Genomic DNA, 17,925 nt, shown 5'->3' with positions numbered 1-17,925 from the left:
TTTGAAGACGATAGGGCCAAAGGAAATATCCTCCGATAACAAAGAGAAAAAAGCTTGCTGAGAAACTTTATTGTGTTCTGTGAAATCATCTCAGAGAGTTACAGCTTTCCCCTCAAGTAGCCTTTCGCTAAGACAGTTCTTGTGGAATTGGCAAACTGAAATCTGGAATCCCATAGAGGGCTATGGTGAAAAAGGAAATATCCTCCGATGAAATCTGGAAAGAAGCTTTCTGAGAAACTGCTCTGTGATATGTGACTTCCACTCACAGAGTTACATCTGTATTTCGTGGATCTCTCTGCTAGCCTTATTTCTGTGGAATCTGAGAACAGATATTTCGGATCCCTTTGAAGACTGTAGGGACAAAGGAAATATCCTCCCATAACAAAGAGAAAGAAGCTTTCTGAGAAACTTCATTGTGTTCTGTGAAATCATCTCACAGAGTTACAGCTTTCCCCTCAAGAAGCCTTTCGCTAAGACAGTTCTCGTGGAATTGGCAAAGTGATATTTGGAAGCCCTTAGAGGGCTATGGTGAAAAAGGAAATATCCTCCGATGAAATCTGGAAAAAAGCCTTCTGAGAAACTGCTCTGTGATATGTGACTTCCACTCACAGAGTTACATCTGTATTTCGTGGATCTCTTTGCTAGCCTTATTTCTGTGGAATCTGAGAACAGATATTTCGGATCCCTTTGAAGACTATAGGGCCAAAGGAAATATCCTCCGATAACAAAGGGAAAGAAGCTTTCTGAGAAACTTCTTTGTGTTCTGTGAAATCATCTCACAGAGTTACAGCTATCCCCTCAAGAAGCCTTTCGCTAGGACAGTTCTTGTGGAATTGGCAAAGTGATATTTGGAAGCCCATAGAGGGCTATGGTGAAAAAGGAAATATCCTCCGATGAAATCTGGAAAGAAGCTTTCTGAGAAACTGCTCTGTGATATGTGACTTCCACTCACAGAGTTACATCTGTATTTCGTGGGTCTCTTTGCTAGCCTTATTTCTGTGGAATCTGAGAACAGATATTACGGATCCCTTTGAAGACTATAGGGCAAAAGGAAATATCCTCCGATAACAAAGAGAAAAAAGCTTTCTGAGAAACTTCATTGTGTTCTGTGAAATCATCTCACAGAGTTACAGCTTTCCCCTCAAGAAGCCTTTCGCTAAGACAGTTCTTTTGGAATTGGCAAAGTGGTATCTGGAAGCCCATAGAGGGCTACGGTGAAAAAGGAAATATCCTCCGATGAAATCTGGAAAGAAGCTCTCTGAGTAACTGCTCTGTGATATGTGACTTCCACTCACAGAGTTACATCTGTATTTCGTGGATCTCTTTGCTAGCCTTATTTCTGTGGAATCTGAGAACAGATATTTCGGATCCCTTTGGAGACTATAGGGCCAAAGGAAATATCCTCCGATAACAAAGAGAAAGAAGCTTTCTGAGAAACTTCTTTGTGTTCTGTGGAATCATCTCACAGAGTTACAGCTTTCCCCTCAAGAAGCCTTTCGCTAAGACAGTTCTTGTGGAATTGGCAAAGTAATATTTGGAATCCCATAGAGGGCTATGGTGAAAAAGGAAATATCCTCCGATGAAATATGGAAAGAAGCTTTCTGAGAAACTGCTCTTTGATATGTGACTTTCTCTCACAGAGTTACATCTGTATTTCGTGGATCTCTTTGCTAGCCTTATTTCTGTGGAATCTGAGAACAGATATTTCGGATCCCTTTGAAGCCTGTAGGGACAAAGGAAATATCCTCCCATAACAAAGAGAAAGAAGCTTTCTGAGAAAGTTCTTTGTGTTCTGTGAAATCATCTCACAGAGTTCCAGCTTTCCCCTCAAGAAGCCTTTCGCTAAGACAGTTCTTGTGGAATTGGCAAAGGGATATTTGGAAGCCCATAGAGGGCTATGGTGAAAAAGGAAATATCCTCAGATGAAATCTGGAAAGAAGCTTTCTGAGAAACTGCTCTGTGATATGTGACTTCCACTCACAGAGTTACCTCTGTATTTCGTGGATCTCTTTGCTAGCCTTATTTCTGTGGAATCTGAGAACTGATATTTCGAATCCCTTTGAAGACTATAGGGCCAAAGGAAATATCCTCCGATAACAAAGAGAAAGAAGCTTTCTGAGAAACTTCATTGTGTTCTGTGAAATCATCTCACAGGGTTACAGCTTTCCCCTCAAGAAGCCTTTCGCTAAGACAGTTCTTGTGGAATTGGCAAAGTGATATTTGGAAGCCCATAGAGGGCTATGGTGAAAAAGGAAATATCCTCCGATGAAATCTGGAAAGAAGCTTTCTGAGAACCTGCTCTGTGATATGTGACTTCCACTCACAGAGTTACATCTGTATTTCCTGGATCCCTTTGCTAGCCTTATTTCTGTGGAATCTGAGAACAGATATTTCGGATCCCTTTGAAGACGATAGGGCCAAAGGAAATATCCTCCGATAACAAAGAGAAAAAAGCTTGCTGAGAAACTTTATTGTGTTCTGTGAAATCATCTCAGAGAGTTACAGCTTTCCCCTCAAGTAGCCTTTCGCTAAGACAGTTCTTGTGGAATTGGCAAACTGAAATCTGGAATCCCATAGAGGGCTATGGTGAAAAAGGAAATATCCTCCGATGAAATCTGGAAAGAAGCTTTCTGAGAAACTGCTCTGTGATATGTGACTTCCACTCACAGAGTTACATCTGTATTTCGTGGATCTCTCTGCTAGCCTTATTTCTGTGGAATCTGAGAACAGATATTCCGGATCCCTTTGAAGACTGTAGGGACAAAGGAAATATCCTCCGTTAACAAAGAGAAAGAGGCTTTCTGAGAAACTACTTTGTGTTCTGTGAAATCATCTCACAGAGTTACAGCTTTCCCCTCAAGAAGCCTTTCGCTAAGACAGTTCTTGTGGAACTGGCAAAGTGATATTTGGAAGCCCATAGACGGCTATGGTGAAAAAGGAAACATCCTCAGATGAAATCTGGAAAGAAGATTTCTGAGAAACTGCTCTGGGATATGTGACTTCCACTCACAGAGTTACATCTGTATTTCGTGGATCTCTTTGCTAGCCTTATTTCTGTGGAATCTGAGAACAGATATTCCGGATCCCTTTGAAGACTGTAGGGACAAAGGAAATATCCTCGGATAACAAAGAGAAAGAAGCTTTCTGAGAAACTTCTTTGTGTTCTGTGAAATCATCTCACAGAGTTACAGCTTTCCCCTCAAGAAGCCTTTCGCTAAGACAGTTCTTGTGGAATTGGCAAAGTGATATCTGGAAGCCCATAGAGGGCTATGGTGAAAAAGGAAATATCCTCCGATGAAATCTGGAAAGAAGCTTTCTGAGAAACTGCTCTGTGATATGTGACTTCCACTCACAGAGTTACATCTGTATTTCGTGGATCTCTTTGCTAGCCTTATTTCTGTGGAATCTGAGAACAGATATTTCGGATCCCTTTGAAGACTATAGGGCCAAAGGAAATATCCTCCGATTACAAAGAGAAAGAAGCTTTCTGAGAAAGTTCTTTGTGTTCTGTGAAATCATCTCACAGAGTTACAGCTTTCCCCTCAAGAAGCCTTTCGCTAAGACAGTTCTTGTGGAATTGGCAAAGTGATATTTGGAAGCCCATAGAGGGCTATGGTGAAAAAGGAAATATGCTCAGATGAAATCTGGAAAGAAGCTTTCTGAGAAACTGCTCTGTGATATGTGACTTCCACTCACAGAGTTACATCTGTATTTCGTGGGTCTCTTTGCTAGCCTTATTTCTGCGGAATCTGAGAACAGATATTTCGGATCCCTTTGAAGACTATAGGGCCAAAGGAAATATCCTCCGATAACAAAGAGAAAGAAGCTTTCTGAGAAACTTCTTTGTGTTCTGTGAAATCATCTCACAGATTTACAGCTTTCCCCTCAAGAAGCCTTTCGCTAAGACAGTTCTTGTGGAATTTGCAAAGTGATATTTGGAAGCCCATAGAGGGCTATGGTGAAAAAGGAAATATCCTCCGATGAAATCTGGAAAGAAGCTTTCTGAGAAACTGCTCTGTGATATGTGACTTCCACTCACAGAGTTACATCTGTATTTCCTGGATCCCTTTGCTAGCCTTATTTCTGTGGAATCTGAGAACAGATATTTCGGATCCCTTTGAAGACGATAGGGCCAAAGTAAATATCCTCCGATAACAAAGAGAAAAAAGCTTTCTGAGAAACTTCATTGTGTTCAGCGATATCATCTCAGAGAGTTACAGCTTTCCCCTCAAGAAGCCTTTCGCTAAGACAGTTCTTGTGGAATTGGCAAAGTGATATCTGGAAGCCCATAGAGGGCTATGGTGAAAAAGGAAATATCCTCCGATGAAATCTGGAAAGAAGCTTTCTGAGAAACTGCTCTGTGATATGTGACTTCCACTCACAGAGTTACATCTGTACTTCGTGGATCTCTTTGCTAGCCTTATTTCTGTGGAATCTGAGAACAGATATTTCGGATCCCTTTGAAGACTATAGGGCCAAAGGAAATATCCTCCCATAACAAAGAGAAAGAAGCTTTCTGAGAAACTTCTTTGTGTTCTGTGAAATCATCTCACAGAGTTACAGCTTTCCCCTCAAGAAGCCTTTCGCTAAGACAGTTCTTGTGGAATTGGCAAAGTGATATCTGGAAGCCCATAGAGGGCTAGGGATAAAAAGGAAATATCCTCCGATGAAATCTGGAAAGAAGCTTTCTGAGAAACTGCTCTGTGATATGTGACTTCCACTCACAGAGTTACATCTGTATTTCGTGGATCTCTCTGCTAGCCTTATTTCTGTGGAATCTGAGAACAGATATTCCGGATCCCTTTGAAGACTGTAGGGACAAAGGAAATATCCTCCGTTAACAAAGAGAAAGAGGCTTTCTGAGAAACTACTTTGTGTTCTGTGAAATCATCTCACAGAGTTACAGCTTTCCCCTCAAGAAGCCTTTCGCTAAGACAGTTCTTGTGGAATTGGCAAAGTGATATTTGGAAGCCCATAGACGGCTATGGTGAAAAAGGAAACATCCTCAGATGAAATCTGGAAAGAAGATTTCTGAGAAACTGCTCTGGGATATGTGACTTCCACTCACAGAGTTACATCTGTATTTCGTGGATCTCTTTGCTAGCCTTATTTCTGTGGAATCTGAGAACAGATATTCCGGATCCCTTTGAAGACTGTAGGGACAAAGGAAATATCCTCGCATAACAAAGAGAAAGAAGCTTTCTGAGAAACTTCTTTGTGTTCTGTGAAATCATCTCACAGAGTTACAGCTTTCCCCTCAAGAAGGCTTTCGCTAAGACAGTTCTTGTGGAATTGGCAAAGTGATATCTGGAAGCCCATAGAGGGCTATGGTGAAAAAGGAAATATCCTCCGATGAAATCTGGAAAGAAGCTTTCTGAGAAACTGCTCTGTGATATGTGACTTCCACTCACAGAGTTACATCTGTATTTCGTGGATCTCTTTGCTAGCCTTATTTCTGTGGAATCTGAGAACAGATATTTCGGATCCCTTTGAAGACTATAGGGCCAAAGGAAATATCCTCCGATTACAAAGAGAAAGAAGCTTTCTGAGAAAGTTCTTTGTGTTCTGTGAAATCATCTCACAGAGTTACAGCTTTCCCCTCAAGAAGCCTTTCGCTAAGACAGTTCTTGTGGAATTGGCAAAGTGATATTTGGAAGCCCATAGAGGGCTATGGTGAAAAAGGAAATATGCTCAGATGAAATCTGGAAAGAAGCTTTCTGAGAAACTGCTCTGTGATATGTGACTTCCACTCACAGAGTTACATCTGTATTTCGTGGGTCTCTTTGCTAGCCTTATTTCTGCGGAATCTGAGAACAGATATTTCGGATCCCTTTGAAGACTATAGGGCCAAAGGAAATATCCTCCGATAACAAAGAGAAAGAAGCTTTCTGAGAAACTTCTTTGTGTTCTGTGAAATCATCTCACAGATTTACAGCTTTCCCCTCAAGAAGCCTTTCGCTAAGACAGTTCTTGTGGAATTTGCAAAGTGATATTTGGAAGCCCATAGAGGGCTATGGTGAAAAAGGAAATATCCTCCGATGAAATCTGGAAAGAAGCTTTCTGAGAAACTGCTCTGTGATATGTGACTTCCACTCACAGAGTTACATCTGTATTTCCTGGATCCCTTTGCTAGCCTTATTTCTGTGGAATCTGAGAACAGATATTTCGGATCCCTTTGAAGACGATAGGGCCAAAGTAAATATCCTCCGATAACAAAGAGAAAAATGCTTTCTGAGAAACTTCATTGTGTTCTGTGATATCATCTCAGAGAGTTACAGCTTTCCCCTCAAGAAGCCTTTCGCTAAGACAGTTCTTGTGGAATTGGCAAAGTGATATCTGGAAGCCCATAGAGGGCTATGGTGAAAAAGGAAATATCCTCCGATGAAATCTGGAAAGAAGCTTTCTGAGAAACTGCTCTGTGATATGTGACTTCCACTCACAGAGTTACATCTGTACTTCGTGGATCTCTTTGCTAGCCTTATTTCTGTGGAATCTGAGAACAGATATTTCGGATCCCTTTGAAGACTATAGGGCCAAAGGAAATATCCTCCCATAACAAAGAGAAAGAAGCTTTCTGAGAAACTTCTTTGTGTTCTGTGAAATCATCTCACAGAGTTACAGCTTTCCCCTCAAGAAGCCTTTCGCTAAGACAGTTCTTGTGGAATTGGCAAAGTGATATCTGGAAGCCCATAGAGGGCTAGGGATAAAAAGGAAATATCCTCCGATGAAATCTGGAAAGAAGCTTTCTGAGAAACTGCTCTGTGATATGTGACTTCCACTCACAGAGTTACATCTGTATTTCGTGGATCTCTCTGCTAGCCTTATTTCTGTGGAATCTGAGAACAGATATTCCGGATCCCTTTGAAGACTGTAGGGACAAAGGAAATATCCTCCGTTAACAAAGAGAAAGAGGCTTTCTGAGAAACTACTTTGTGTTCTGTGAAATCATCTCACAGAGTTACAGCTTTCCCCTCAAGAAGCCTTTCGCTAAGACAGTTCTTGTGGAATTGGCAAAGTGATATTTGGAAGCCCATAGAGGGCTATGGTGAAAAAGGAAATATCGTCCGATGAAATCTGGAAAGAAGCTTTCTGAGAAACTGCTCTGTGATATGTGACTTCCACTCACAGAGTTACATCTGTATTTCCTGGATCCCTTTGCTAGCCTTATTTCTGTGGAATCTGAGAACAGATATTTCGGATCCCTTTGAAGACGATAGGGCCAAAGTAAATATCCTCCGATAACAAAGAGAAAAAAGCTTTCTGAGAAACTTCATTGTGTTCTGTGATATCATCTCAGAGAGTTACAGCTTTCCCCTCAAGAAGCCTTTCGCTAAGACAGTTCTTGTGGAATTGGCAAAGTGATATTTGGAAGCCCATAGAGGGCTATGGTGAAAAAGGAAATATCCTCCGATGAAATCTGGAAAGAAGCTTTCTGAGAAACTGCTCTGTGATATGTGACTTCCACTCACAGAGTTACATCTGTACTTCGTGGATCTCTTTGCTAGCCTTATTTCTGTGGAATCTGAGAACAGATATTTCGGATCCCTTTGAAGACTATAGGGCCAAAGGAAATATCCTCCCATAACAAAGAGAAAGAAGCTTTCTGAGAAACTTCTTTGTGTTCTGTGAAATCATCTCACAGAGTTACAGCTTTCCCCTCAAGAAGCCTTTCGCTACGACAGTTCTTGTGGAATTGGCAAAGTGATATCTGGAAGCCCATAGAGGGCTAGGGATAAAAAGGAAATATCCTCCGATGAAATCTGGAAAGAAGCTTTCTGAGAAACTGCTCTGTGATATGTGACTTCCACTCACAGAGTTACATCTCTGTTTCGTGGATCTCTTTGCTAGCCTTATTTCTGTGGAATCTGAGAACAGATATTTCGGATCCCTTTGAAGACTATAGGGCCAAAGGAAATATCCTCCGATTACAAAGAGAAAGAAGCTTTCTGAGAAACTTCATTGTGTTCTGTGAAATCATCTCACAGAGTTACAGCTTTCCCCTCAAGAAGCCTTTCGCTAAGACAGTTCTTGTGGAATTGGCAAAGTGATATTTGGAAGCCCATAGAGGGCTATGGTGAAAAAGGAAATATCGTCCGATGAAATCTGGAAAGAAGCTTTCTGAGAAACTGCTCTGTGATATGTGACTTCCACTCACAGAATTACATCTGTATTTCCTGGATCCCTTTGCTAGCCTTATTTCTGTGGAATCTGAGAACAGATATTTCGGATCCCTTTGAAGACGATAGGGCCAAAGGAAATATCCTCCGATAACAAAGAGAAAAAAGCTTTCTGAGAAACTTCATTGTGTTCTGTGAAATCATCTCAGAGAGTTACAGCTTTCCCCTCAAGAAGCCTTTCGCTAAGACAGTTCTTGTGGAATTGGCAAAGTGATATCTGGAAGCCCATAGAGGGCTATGGTGACAAAGGAAATATCCTCCGATGAAATCTGGAAAAAAGCTTTCTGAGTAACTGCTCTGTGATATGTGACTTCCACTCACAGAGTTACATCTGTATTTCGTGGATCTCTTTGCTAGCCTTATTTCTGTGGAATCTGAGAATAGATATTTCGGATCCCTTTGGAGACTATAGGGCCAAAGGAAATATCCTCCGATAACAAAGAGAAAGAAGCTTTCTGAGAAACTTCTTTGTGTTCTGTGGAATCATCTCACAGAGTTACAGCTTTCCCCTCAAGAAGCCTTTCGCTAAGACAGTTCTTGTGGAATTGGCAAAGTGATATTTGGAATCCCATAGAGGGCTATGGTGAAAAAGGAAATATCCTCCGATGAAATCTGGAAAGAAGCTTTCTGAGAAACTGCTCTTTGATATGTGACTTTCTCTCACAGAGTTACATCTGTATTTCGTGGAACTCTTTGCTAGCCTTATTTCTGTGGAATCTGAGAACAGATATTTCGGATCCCTTTGAAGCCTGTAGGGACAAAGGAAATATCCTCCCAAAACAAAGAGAAAGAAGCTTTCTGAGAAAGTTCTTTGTGTTCTGTGAAATCATCTCACAGAGTTCCAGCTTTCCCCTCAAGAAGCCTTTCGCTAAGACAGTTCTTGTGGAATTGGCAAAGTGATATTTGGAAGCCCATAGAGGGCTATGGTGAAAAAGGAAATATGCTCAGATGAAATCTGGAAAGAAGCTTTCTGAGAAACTGCTCTGTGATATGTGACTTCCACTCACAGAGTTACATCTGTATTTCGTGGGTCTCTTTGCTAGCCTTATTTCTGCGGAATCTGAGAACAGATATTTCGGATCCCTTTGAAGACTCTAGGGCCAAAGGAAATATCCTCCGATAACAAAGAGAAAGAAGCTTTCTGAGAAACTTCTTTGTGTTCTGTGAAATCATCTCACAGATTTACAGCTTTCCCCTCAAGAAGCCTTTCGCTAAGACAGTTCTTGTGGAAATTGCAAAGTGATATTTGGAAGCCCATAGAGGGCTATGGTGAAAAAGGAAATATCCTCCGAGGAAATCTGGAAAGAAGCTTTCTGAGAAACTGCTCTGTGATATGTGACTTCCACTCACAGAGTTACATCTGTATTTCCTGGATCCCTTTGCTAGCCTTATTTCTGTGGAATCTGAGAACAGATATTTCGGATCCCTTTGAAGACGATAGGGCCAAAGTAAATATCCTCCGATAACAAAGAGAAAAAAGCTTTCTGAGAAACTTCATTGTGTTCTGTGATATCATCTCAGAGAGTTACAGCTTTCCCCTCAAGAAGCCTTTCGCTAAGACAGTTCTTGTGGAATTGGCAAAGTGATATCTGGAAGCCCATAGAGGGCTATGGTTAAAAAGGAAATATCCTCCGATGAAATCTGGAAACAAGCTTTCTGAGAAACTGCTCTGTGATATGTGACTTCCACTCACAGAGTTACATCTGTACTTCGTGGATCTCTTTGCTAGCCTTATTTCTGTGGAATCTGAGAACAGATATTTCGGATCCCTTTGAAGACTATAGGGCCAAAGGAAATATCCTCCCATAACAAAGAGAAAGAAGCTTTCTGATAAACTTCTTTGTGTTCTGTGAAATCATCTCACAGAGTTACAGCTTTCCCCTCAAGAAGCCTTTCTCTAAGACAGTTCTTGTGGAATTGGAAAAGTGATATCTGGAAGCCCATAGAGGGCTAGGGAGAAAAAGGAAATATCCTCCGATGAAATCTGGAAAGAAGCTTTCTGAGAAACTGCTCTGTGATATGTGACTTCCACTCACAGAGTTACATCTCTGTTTCGTGGATCTCTTTGCTAGCCTTATTTCTGTGGAATCTGAGAACAGATATTTCGGATCCCTTTGAAGACTATAGGGCCAAAGGAAATATCCTCCGATTACAAAGAGAAAGAAGCTTTCTGAGAAACTTCATTGTGTTCTGTGAAATCATCTCACAGAGTTACAGCTTTCCCCTCAAGAAGCCTTTCGCTAAGACAGTTCTTGTGGAATTGGCAAAGTGATATTTGGAAGCCCATAGAGGGCTATGGTGAAAAAGGAAATATCGTCCGATGAAATCTGGAAAGAAGCTTTCTGAGAAACTGCTCTGTGATATGTGACCTCCACTCACAGAATTACATCTGTATTTCCTGGATCCCTTTGCTAGCCTTATTTCTGTGGAATCTGAGAACAGATATTTCGGATGCCTTTGAAGACGATAGGGCCAAAGGAAATATCCTCCGATAACAAAGAGAAAAAAGCTTTCTGAGAAACTTCATTGTGTTCTGTGAAATCATCTCAGAGAGTTACAGCTTTCCCCTCAAGAAGCCTTTCGCTAAGACAGTTCTTGTGGAATTGGCAAAGTGATATCTGGAAGCCCATAGAGGGCTATGGTGACAAAGGAAATATCCTCCGATGAAATCTGGAAAGAAGCTTTCTGAGTAACTGCTCTGTGATATGTGACTTCCACTCACAGAGTTACATCTGTATTTCGTGGATCTCTTTGCTAGCCTTATTTCTGTGGAATCTGAGAACAGATATTTCGGATCCCTTTGAAGACCATAGGGCCAAAGGAAATATCCTCCGATAACAAAGGGAAAGAACCTTTCTGAGAAACTTCTTTGTGTTCTGTGAAATCATCTCACAGAGTTACAGCTTTCCCCTCAAGAAGCCTTTCGCTAAGACAGTTCTTGTGGATTTGGCAAAGTGATATTTGGAAGCCTATAGACGGCTATGGTGAAAAAGGAAATATCCTCAGATGAAATCTGGAAAGAAGCTTTCTGAGAAACTGCTCTGTGATATGTGACTTCCACTCACAGAGTTACATCTGTATTTCGTGGATCTCTTTGCTAGCCTTATTTCTGTGGAATCTGAGAACAGATATTACGGATCCCTTTGAAGACAGTAGGGACAAAGGAATTATCCTCCGATTACAAAGATAAAGAAGCTTTCTGAGAAACTTCATTGTGTTCTGTGAAATCATCTCACAGGGTTACAGCTTTCCCCTCAAGAAGCCTTTCGCTAAGACCGTTCTTGTGGAATTGGCAAAGTGATATTTGGAAGCCCATAGAGGGCTATGGTGAAAAAGGAGATATCGTCCGATGAAATCTGGAAAGAAGCTTTCTGAGAAACTGCTCTGTGATATGTGACTTCCACTCACAGAGTTACATCTGTATTTCGTGGATCTCTTTGCTAGCCTTATTTCTGTGGAATCTGAGAACAGATATTTCGGATCCCTTTGAAGACTGTAGGGCCAAAGGAAATATCCTCCGATTACAAAGAGAGAGAAGCTTTCTGAGAAACTTCATTGTGTTCTGTGAAATCATCTCACAGAGTTACAGCTTTCCCCTCAAGAAGCCTTTCGCTAAGACAGTTCTCGTGGAATTGGCAAAGTGATATTTGGAAGCCCTTAGAGGGCTATGGTGAAAAAGGAAATATCCTCCGATGAAATCTGGAAAGAAGCCTTCTGAGAAACTGCTCTGTGATATGTGACTTCCACTCACAGAGTTACATCTGTATTTCGTGGATCTCTTTGCTAGCCTTATTTCTGTGGAATCTGAGAACCGATATTTCGGATCCCTTTGAAGACTATAGGGCCAAAGGAAATATCCTCCGATAACAAAGGGAAAGAAGCTTTCTGAGAAACTTCTTTGTGTTCTGTGAAATCATCTCACAGAGTTACAGCTATCCCCTCAAGAAGCCTTTCGCTAGGACAGTTCTTGTGGAATTGGCAAAGTGATATTTGGAAGCCCATAGAGGTCTATGGTGAAAAAGGAAATATCCTCCGATGAAATCTGGAAAGAAGCTTTCTGAGAAACTGCTCTGTGATATGTGACTTCCACTCACAGAGTTACATCTGTATTTCGTGGGTCTCTTTGCTAGCCTTATTTCTGTGGAATCTGAGAACAGATATTTCGGATCCCTTTGAAGACTATAGGGCAAAAGGAAATATCCTCCGATAACAAAGAGAAAAAAGCTTTCTGAGAAACTTCATTGTGTTCTGTGAAATCATCTCACAGAGTTACAGCTTTCCCCTCAAGAAGCCTTTCGCTAAGACAGTTCTTGTGGAATTGGCAAAGTGATATCTGGAAGCCCATAGAGGGCTATGGTGAAAAAGGAAATATCCTCCGATGAAATCTGGAAAGAAGCTTTCTGAGTAACTGCTCTGTGATATGTGACTTCCACTCACAGAGTTAAATCTGTATTTCGTGGATCTCTTTGCTAGCCTTATTTCTGTGGAATCTGAGAACAGATATTTCGGATCCCTTTGGAGACTATAGGGCCAAAGGAAATATCCTCCGATAACAAAGAGAAAGAAGCTTTCTGAGAAACTTCTTTGTGTTCTGTGGAATCATCTCACAGAGTTACAGCTTTCCCCTCAAGAAGCCTTTCGCTAAGACAGTTCTTGTGGAATTGGCAAAGTGATATTTGGAATCCCATAGAGGGCTATGGTGAAAAAGGAAATATCCTCCGATGAAATCTGGAAAGAAGCTTTCTGAGAAACTGCTCTTTGATATGTGACTTTCTCTCACAGAGTTACATCTGTATTTCGTGGATCTCTTTGCTAGCCTTATTTCTGTGGAATCTGAGAACAGATATTTCGGATCCCTTTGAAGCCTGTAGGGACAAAGGAAATATCCTCCCATAACAAAGAGAAAGAAGCTTTCTGAGAAAGTTCTTTGTGTTCTGTGAAATCATCTCACAGAGTTCCAGCTTTCCCCTCAAGAAGCCTTTCGCTAAGACAGTTCTTGTGGAATTGGCAAAGGGATATTTGGAAGCCCATAGAGGGCTATGGTGAAAAAGGAAATATGCTCAGATGAAATCTGGAAAGAAGCTTTCTGAGAAACTGCTCTGTGATATGTGACTTCCACTCACAGAGTTACCTCTGTATTTCGTGGATCTCTTTGCTAGCCTTATTTCTGTGGAATCTGAGAACTGATATTTCGAATCCCTTTGAAGACTATAGGGCCAAAGGAAATATCCTCCGATAACAAAGAGAAAGAAGCTATTTGAGAAACTTCATTGTGTTCTGTGAAATCATCTCACAGGGTTACAGCTTTCCCCTCAAGAAGCCTTTCGCTAAGACAGTTCTTGTGGATTTGGCAAAGTGATATTTGGAAGCCTATAGAGGGCTATGGTGAAAAAGGAAATATCCTCCGATGAAATATGGAAAGAAGCTTTCTGAGAAACTGCTCTGTGATATGTGACTTCCACTCACAGAGTTACATCTGTATTTCGTGGATCTCTCTGCTAGCCTTATTTCTGTGGAATCGGAGAACAGATATTCCGGATCCCTTTGAAGACTGTAGGGACAAAGGAAATATCCTCACATAACAAAGAGAAAAAAGCTTTCTGAGAAACTTCTTTGTGTTCTGTGAAATCATCTCACAGAGTTACAGCTTTCCCCTCAAGAAGCCTTTCGCTAAGACAGTTCTCGTGGAATTGGCAAAGTGATATCTGGAAGCCCATAGAGGGCTATGGTGAAAAAGGAAATATCCTCCGATGAAATCTGGAAAGAAGCGTTCTGAGAAACTGCTCTATGATATGTGACTTCCACTCACAGAGTTACATCTGTTTTTCGTGGATCTCTTTGCTAGCCTTATTTCTGTGGAATCTGAGAACAGATATTTCGGATCCCTTTGAAGACTATAGGGCCAAAGCAAATATCCTCCGATTACAAAGAGAAAGAAGCTTTCTGAGAAACTTCGTTGTGTTCTGTGAAATCATCTCACAGAGTTACAGCTTTCCCCTCAAGAAGCCTTTCGCTAAGACAGTTCTTGTGGAATTGGCAAAGTGATATTTGGAAGCCCATAGAGGGCTATGGTGAAAAAGGAAATATGCTCAGATGAAATCTGGAAAGAAGCTTTCTGAGAAACTGCTCTGTGATATGTGACTTCCACTCACAGAGTTACATCTGTATTTCGTGGGTCTCTTTGCTAGCCTTATTTCTGCGGAATCTGAGAACAGATATTTCGGATCCCTTTGAAGACTATAGGGCCAAAGGAAATATCCTCCGATAACAAAGAGAAAAAAGCTTTCTGAGAAACTTCATTGTGTTCTGTGATATCATCTCAGAGAGTTACAGCTTTCCCCTCAAGAAGCCTTTCGCTAAGACAGTTCTTGTGGAATTGGCAAAGTGATATCTGGAAGCCCATAGAGGGCTATGGTGAAAAAGGAAATATCCTCCGATGAAATCTGGAAAGAAGCTTTCTGAGAAACTGCTCTGTGATATGTGACTTCCACTCACAGAGTTACATCTGTACTTCGTGGATCTCTTTGCTAGCCTTATTTCTGTGGAATCTGAGAACAGATATTTCGGATCCCTTTGAAGACTATAGGGCCAAAGGAAATATCCTCCCATAACAAAGAGAAAGAAGCTTTCTGAGAAACTTCTTTGTGTTCTGTGAAATCATCTCACAGAGTTACAGCTTTCCCCTCAAGAAGCCTTTCGCTAAGACAGTTCTTGTGGAATTGGCAAAGTGATATCTGGAAGCCCATAGAGGGCTAGGGAGAAAAAGGAAATATCCTCCGATGAAATCTGGAAAGAAGCTTTCTGAGAAACTGCTCTGTGATATGTGACTTCCACTCACAGAGTTACATCTCTGTTTCGTGGATCTCTTTGCTAGCCTTATTTCTGTGGAATCTGAGAACAGATATTTCGGATCCCTTTGAAGACTATAGGGCCAAAGGAAATATCCTCCGATTACAAAGAGAAAGAAGCTTTCTGAGAAACTTCATTGTGTTCTGTGAAATCATCTCACAGAGTTACAGCTTTCCCCTCAAGAAGCCTTTCGCTAAGACAGTTCTTGTGGAATTGGCAAAGTGATATTTGGAAGCCCATAGAGGGCTTTGGTGAAAAAGGAAATATCGTCCGATGAAATCTGGAAAGAAGATTTCTGAGAAACTGCTCTGTGATATGTGACTTCCACTCACAGAGTTACATCTGTATTTCCTGGATCCCTTTGCTAGCCTTATTTCTGTGGAATCTGAGAACAGATATTTCGGATCCCTTTGAAGACGATAGGGCCAAAGGAAATATCCTCCGATAACAAAGAGAAAAAAGCTTTCTGAGAAACTTCATTGTGTTCTGTGAAATCATCTCACAGAGTTACAGCTTTCCCCTCAAGAAGCCTTTCGCTAAGACAGTTCTTGTGGAATTGGCAAAGTGATATCTGGAACCCCTAGAGGGCTATGGTGACAAAGGAAATATCCTCCGATGAAATCTGGAAAGAAGCTTTCTGAGTAACTGCTCTGTGATATGTGACTTCCACTCACAGAGTTACATCTGTATTTCGTGGATCTCTTTGCTAGCTTTATTTCTGTGGAATCTGAGAACAGATATTTCGGATCCCTTTGAAGACCATAGGGCCAAAGGAAATATCCTCCGATAACAAAGGGAAAGAAGCTTTCTGAGAAACTTCTTTGTGTTCTGTGAAATCATCTCACAGAGTTACAGCTTTCCCCTCAAGAAGCCTTTCGCTAAGACAGTTCTTGTGGATTTGGCAAAGTGATATTTGGAAGCCTATAGACGGCTATGGTGAAAAAGGAAATATCCTCAGATGAAATCTGGAAAGAAGCTTTCTGAGAAACTGCTCTGTGATATGTGACTTCCACTCACAGAGTTACATCTGTATTTCGTGGATCTCTTTGCTAGCCTTATTTCTGTGGAATCTGAGAACAGATATTACGGATCCCTTTGAAGACTGTAGGGACAAAGGAAATATCCTCCGATTACAAAGATAAAGAAGCTTTCTGAGAAACTTCATTGTGTTCTGTGAAATCATCTCACAGGGTTACAGCTTTCCCCTCAAGAAGCCTTTCGCTAAGACCGTTCTTGTGGAATTGGCAAAGTGATATTTGGAAGCCCATAGAGGGCTATGGTGAAAAAGGAGATATCGTCCGATGAAATCTGGAAAGAAGCTTTCTGAGAAACTGCTCTGTGATATGTGACTTCCACTCACAGAGTTACATCTGTATTTCGTGGATCTCTTTGCTAGCCTTATTTCTGTGGAATCTGAGAACAGATATTTCGGATCCCTTTGAAGACTGTAGGGCCAAAGGAAATATCCTCCGATTACAAAGAGAAAGAAGCTTTCTGAGAAACTTCATTGTGTTCTGTGAAATCATCTCACAGAGTTACAGGTTTCCCCTCAAGAAGCCTTTCGCTAAGACAGTTCTCGTGGAATTGGCAAAGTGATATTTGGAAGCCCTTAGAGGGCAATGTGAAAAAGGAAATATCCTCCGATGAAATCTGGAAAGAAGCCTTCTGAGAAACTGCTCTGTGATATGTGACTTCCACTCACAGAGTTACATCTGTATTTCGTGGATCTCTTTGCTAGCCTTATTTCTGTGGAATCTGAGAACCGATATTTCGGATCCCTTTGAAGACTATAGGGCCAAAGGAAATATCCTCCGATAACAAAGGGAAAGAAGCTTTCTGAGAAACTTCTTTGTGTTCTGTGAAATCATCTCACAGAGTTACAGCTATCCCCTCAAGAAGCCTTTCGCTAGGACAGTTCTTGTGGAATTGGCAAAGTGATATTTGGAAGCCCATAGAGGGCTATGGTGAAAAAGGAAATATCCTCCGATGAAATCTGGAAAGAAGCTTTCTGAGAAACTGCTCTGTGATATGTGACTTCCACTCACAGAGTTACATCTGTATTTCGTGGGTCTCTTTGCTAGCCTTATTTCTGTGGAATCTGAGAACAGATATTTCGGATCCCTTTGAAGACTATAGGGCAAAAGGAAATATCCTCCGATAACAAAGAGAAAAAAGCTTTCTGAGAAACTTCATTGTGTTCTGTGAAATCATCTCACAGAGTTACAGCTTTCCCCTCAAGAAGCCTTTCGCTAAGACAGTTCTTGTGGAATTGGCAAAGTGATATTTGGAAGCCCATAGAGGGCTATGGTGAAAAAGGAAATATCGTCCGATGAAATCTGGAAAGAAGCTTTCTGAGAAACTGCTCTGTGATATGTGACTTCCACTCACAGAATTACATCTGTATTTCCTGGATCCCTTTGCTAGCCTTATTTCTGTGGAATCTGAGAACAGATATTTCGGATCCCTTTGAAGACGATAGGGCCAAAGGAAATATCCTCCGATAACAAAGAGAAAAAAGCTTTCTGAGAAACTTCATTGTGTTCTGTGAAATCATCTCAGAGAGTTACAGCTTTCCCCTCAAGAAGCCTTTCGCTAAGACAGTTCTTGTGGAATTGGCAAAGTGATATCCGGAAGCCCATAGAGGGCTATGGTGACAAAGGAAATATCCTCCGATGAAATCTGGAAAGAAGCTTTCTGAGTAACTGCTCTGTGATATGTGACTTCCACTCACAGAGTTACATCTGTATTTCGTGGATCTCTTTGCTAGCCTTATTTCTGTGGAATCTGAGAATAGATATTTCGGATCCCTTTGGAGACTATAGGGCCAAAGGAAATATCCTCCGATAACAAAGAGAAAGAAGCTTTCTGAGAAACTTCTTTGTGTTCTGTGGAATCATCT

The sequence above is a fragment of the Macaca mulatta genome, chromosome 12 (assembly GCF_049350105.2).
Source record: "Macaca mulatta isolate MMU2019108-1 chromosome 12, T2T-MMU8v2.0, whole genome shotgun sequence".
NCBI classification, from domain to species: Eukaryota; Metazoa; Chordata; class Mammalia; order Primates; family Cercopithecidae; genus Macaca; species Macaca mulatta.
The sequence above is the reverse complement of the archived record's forward strand: the minus strand, read 5'-3'. Positions refer to the sequence as shown.